Source organism: Hipposideros armiger, unplaced genomic scaffold (genome assembly GCF_001890085.2).
Source record: "Hipposideros armiger isolate ML-2016 unplaced genomic scaffold, ASM189008v1 scaffold_60, whole genome shotgun sequence".
Lineage (NCBI taxonomy): Eukaryota > Metazoa > Chordata > Mammalia > Chiroptera > Hipposideridae > Hipposideros > Hipposideros armiger.
The window spans coordinates 10,563-16,178 of NW_017731410.1; positions in this window are offsets into that span (position 1 = coordinate 10,563).

A 5,616-nucleotide genomic window follows, 5' to 3' on the forward strand; every position below is an offset into this window, starting at 1 on the left:
TTTCTTAAATGTTATGAGACAGAAACCATAATAAATAGAAATCTTCTGTGTGACTAAACTTCTTTTTATCCTAGTGTGACCTGTACTGTTTGTTTGTTTTAATATTACAAAGAAGAATCTTTCTGTTTCAAGTCCCTTTTTCTTCACTCCCAATGTCAGAGATTTAAAGCATGGCTCAACTGTATACATAGGAAAACTTGGTAGGGTTTGCTTATAAAGCCATTGCTTTAAAATTATTCCTGTTAATGGAGAAATCACAGAAGAAAATGAATAAAATTCATGCTTACCTTGTAAATAAAGTATACAAAAAAAAACCCCACCAAACCATTAATAATGTTAAAAGACAAAAATCATACTGGAAAATATTTGCAACAAATAGCATAATAATATACACTTAAGTGTATATAGCCTTCATGAACTAGACAATAACCACTTGGAAAAAATTTCAACTTGTATAAGAATTAAAATAGTGTAAGTTCATAATAATTTTGCCTATCAAATTGGCACAAAATTAAAACATATATGATGTGATGATAAAGACAATAACATACTGTAGACTTAAAAATGGTAATTATTGCAACTTTTCTGACAAAATGTACTTATATATGTACATATATAACATAAAGATCCTTTAAAAATAAAACATAAGTCTTATTGAGCCCTTAATTTCACTTATAATAAATAAAACAAAATAATTATTAAGATGCATATTCAAAAGTTTATGGCCATTAAAAGCTCCAATCAAAAAATATAGGGTAGCCAAATGGATAAGAAAATAACACCCATGCATACGCTGTCTACAAGAGACTCACTCAGGTTGAAGATACACAGAGAATGAAAGTAAAGGGATGGACTGTGACTGGAGTGCATGCTTACACCAGCACTTTTTCTGCACATGTTTCTTCAACAAGGCCATTTTTTATGCTGAGTAAAAAGGCCACCAAGAGGCTATGGCATTACACCGTCTCAGCAACAGGCCGCAGTCTCTCCTGCACCATTTTCTACACCAGACCTGCTTGGCACCACAGGGAGCTCTTTACTCCTGCACAATGACATTCCAGCCACCACCAGCCAGAAGTTACAGCCAACCTTGATTGTCACAAGCAGGACCTTGGGTCCATTGGCACTGTCAGTGATAGCAAGCCATTTCCTGTGAAGAGGAGGAAACTCCTCTCTGCCAATCTGCTTGGGCCTGTGCAAATGGCACTTCAATGGAGTCCCCACGCACTTGGAGTCCATGAGCCAATGGGATATACAAAGACAAAACATTTCAGGGCTGGTTTCTCTGTTCATATCCAGTTCTGGTGCTTAGGAACAGGGACCCAAGCTGATGCCCAAGGGTAAAAAGCCTTATTTCCTGACCCTGATGCCCAATAAGGGGCAACCTTAGGCTTTTTGTTTTTCCTGCCCCCACCCTTTTTGTTGGCCTTGTGCAGGGTTTGCTTACAAAAGATGTATTTTTGTTTAACCAAATATTAAAAATGGAGAACTCCATACATTAAAAAAAAGTAAAGGGATGGAAAAAGATATTTCATGCAAATGGAAATGAGAAAAAAACTGAGGTAGCAATATTGTATCAGACAAAATAGACTTTAAAATGAAGCCTACAATAAGACACAAAGCAGGACATTACTTAATAATAAAGGGATCAATCCAACAAGAGGACATTACCCTAGTAAACATTTACACACCTAACATAGGCTCACCTAAATATACAAGGTCTGACAATTAAATTCGAAAACTCATCCTAGAAAAAGTGCCATATACCTCATTGCTGAATATCACTATGGTCACCTTCAGTGTACTCCCCTTGGGAAGCTATGCACCGATGCCAGTGCCTAGTCTACCCTACAATGCCATTTTGGAACTCTTTTTCTGGAATGGCCATCAGAGCTGTTGTACTACCCTTGATGTCCTGAATGTCATCAAAATGTCTTCCTTTCAATATTTCCTTTCTCTTCAGGTAAACAAAGAAGTCACTGGGACGTCAGATCAGGTGAGTAGGGAGGGTATTCCAATACAGTTATTTGTTTACTGTCTAAAAACTCCCTCAGAAAGTGTCAAGAATGTGACAGAAAGTGTCGCATGAGCTGGTGCATTGTTGTGATGCAAAAGCCACAAATTGTTGGCAAAAAGTTCAGGTCGTCTAACTTTTTCACGCAGACTTTTCAGCACTTCCAAATAGTAAACTTGGTTAACTGTTTGTCCAGTTGGTACAAATTCATGATGAATAATTCCTCGCATATCAAAAAAAGGTTAGCAACATCGTTCTAACAAGTTCATGAACTTAATTGTCTGACCACGTATAAAGCAAATATTGACATAAATAAAGGCAGAGGTCAACAGTAACACAATCGTAGTAGGGGACTGTAACACTACACTGACAGCAATGGACAAATCTTAGACAGAAAATCAACACAGAAACAGTGTCATTAAATGACACACTAGGGACCGGACGAGTGGTGCGTTGGTTAAGAGCTGGCTTGAGATGCCAGAGGACCCCGGTTCAAATCTTACATATGCGGGCCAGTGGCACTGCCCTCTACAGCTAAGATGCTGAACAACAGCTCAACCTTGGGCTGGACTGCCATGAGTCCCCGGTGACAACGTAGGCTGCATCCCCTGCTGCAGTGGGTTGCCATGGGCTACCGTGCATAGCCAGCAGCCAGCGTGAGCAGTTCTCAAGCCACCGTGAGCAGCCGTCCAGAAACCGGAGACTGATCTGCCTCGCCTGGGAAGAGTGCAATGATGGTGCCAACTTGAGCCAGTGAAGCAACGTCCTCCACAGCTAGACTGAAGAACAATAAAACAGCAACTTGTCTGTTCCCTTTTCCCCAATTCCCCAGCGCTGTTCCCATCCCCCAATTCCCCAATAAAAATATTTTTAAAAAATAAAATAAGAATAAATAAATAAATAAATGATATGCTAGACCAGATGGATTTAATTGATACTTTTAGAGCTTTCACCCTAAAGCACAGAACATACATTCTTTTCAAGTGCACATGGAACATATTCCAAGAAAGACCATGTGTTAGGCTACAAAACAAGTCTCAGTAAATTTACAAAAATTGAAATCATATCAAGCGTCTTACCTGACCACAATGGTATGAAATTAGCAATCAATTACAAGAAAAATACTGAAAAATACATGAACACATGGAGGCTAAATAACATGCTACTAAATAATGAATGGGTCAACAACCAAATCAAGGAATAAATCAAATGATAATTTGAGACAAATAAAAATGAAAACACAGGGGCTGACTGAGTGGCTCTGTTGGTTAAGAACAAGGTTGCCGGTTCAATTCCCACATGGGCCAGTGAGCTGCGCCTGAGCTGAGCTGCCACTGAGCTGCCAACAGGTGGCGGGATGGAGACTACACTTGGGAGCTGAGCTAGCTGCGCCCTCCACAACTAAGACTGAAGGACAACAACTTGGCTGTTCCCCTTCCTCAATTCCCTAATCCTGTTCTCCTTACCCAATTCCCCAATAAAATCTTTAAAAACAAAGAAAAATGAAAACACAATGATCCAAAATCTATGGGACACAGCAAAAGCAGTCCTAAGAGGAAAATTCAGAGCAATGCAAGCCTAAAGAAACAAAAAAAAGCTCAAATCAACAGTTTAACTTTATATGTAAGGGAACTAGAAAAAGAACAGCAAGCATAGCACAAAATGAGTACAAAGAAGGAAGTAATAAAGATCAGGGTGGAAACAAATGAAATAGAGACTTACAAAAACAATAGAAAAGATCAATGAAACCATGAGCTGTTTTTTTGAAAAGATAATCAAATTGACAAACCTTTAACCAGACTCATGAATAGAAAAATAAAGAGGACCCAAATAAATAAAATCAGAAATAAAAGAGAAGTGACAATCAACACCACAGAAATGCAAAAAAAAAAATTAATAAAATACTATGAGCAACTATACACCAACAATTTGGATAATCTGGAAGAAATGGATAAATTCCTAGAAGCAGACAATTTTCCAAAGCTGAATCAAGAAGAAACAGAAAATCTGAACAGATGACTTAACTACCAATGAAATTGAATCAATAATCAACAAGCTCCAAAACACAAAAAACCCTGGACTGGATGGCTTCACAGATTCATTTTATCAAACATCCAAAAAAATAATTAACACCTATTCTCCTCAAACTATACTAAAAAACACAAGAGGGAAGGCTCCAAAGCTTATTTATGAAACTACCATTACCCTGATTTTGAAACTAGACAAAGAAATTACAAAAGAGAGAAAACAATAGTCCGGTATCCCTAATGAACACAGATACAAAAATCCTCAACAAAATATTAGCAAGCTAAATTCAGCAATACATTAAAAAGATCATACACCATGATTAACTGGCATTCATTCCTGATATGCAAGGTTGGTTTGATATCCGCAAATCAACATGATACACCACATAAAATAAAAAATAAAAATCATATGGCCATATGAACAGACGCAGAAAAAGCAACTGACAAAATCCAGCATCCATTTATGATAAAAACTCAGCAAAGTGGGAATAGAGGGAACATATCTCAACATAATAAAGGCCATATACGGCAAACCCACAGCTAACATACTCGATGGGGAAAAGCTAAAAGCACTACCCTTAAGATCAGGAATGAGCTATGGATACTCACTTTCACCACTTTTATTCAACATAGTATTGGAAGTCCTAGCCACAGCAATCAGACAAGAAAAAGAAATAAAAGGTATCCAAATGGGAAAGAAAGAAGTAAATTTGTCATTATTTGCAGATAACAAGATACTATATAGAGAGAACCCCAAAGATTCCACCAAAAAACTTTAGGACTGATAAATGAATTTAGTGAAGTAGCAGGATACAAAATTAATATTAACAAATTTGCTGCATTTTTATACACTGATAACAAACTATCAGAAAGAAAAATTAAGATAACAATCCCATTTATAATTGCATCAAAAAAATTAAAATAAAATACTTAGGAATATTTAACCCAGGAAGTAATTTTCTGTACTCAGAAAATTATAAGACATTGAAGAGAGAAATTAAAGATACAAATAAATGGAAACACATATCATGCTCATGGATAGGAAAAATTAATATAGTTAAAATGTCCATACTACCCAAAGTAATATATAGATTTGATGCAATCCCTATCAAAATACCAATGTCACATTTACAGAACTTTTATGAAACCATAAAAGACCCTAAATAGCCACAGCAGTTCTGAGAAAGAAGAACAAAGCTGGAGGTATCACCCTATCTGATATCAAATTATAGTATAAGCCTTCAGTAATCTAAACAGCCTGGTATTGGCATAAAAACAGACACATAGACACATGGAACAGAACAGAGACCCCAAAAATGAATCCATGACTATATGGACATTTAACCTATGACAAACGAAGTAAAAATTTATATTGAGGTAAAGACAGTCTATTTAATAAATGGTGCTGGGAAAATTGGACAGATACATGCAAAAAAAATAAATAAAACTGGGCCACCTTCTTATGCCATATACAAGAATAAATGGATTAAAGACTTAAATGTAAGACCCAAAACCATAAAACTCCTAGAAGAAAACACAGGAAGTAAACTCTCAGACATTAGACATTACCCTTTT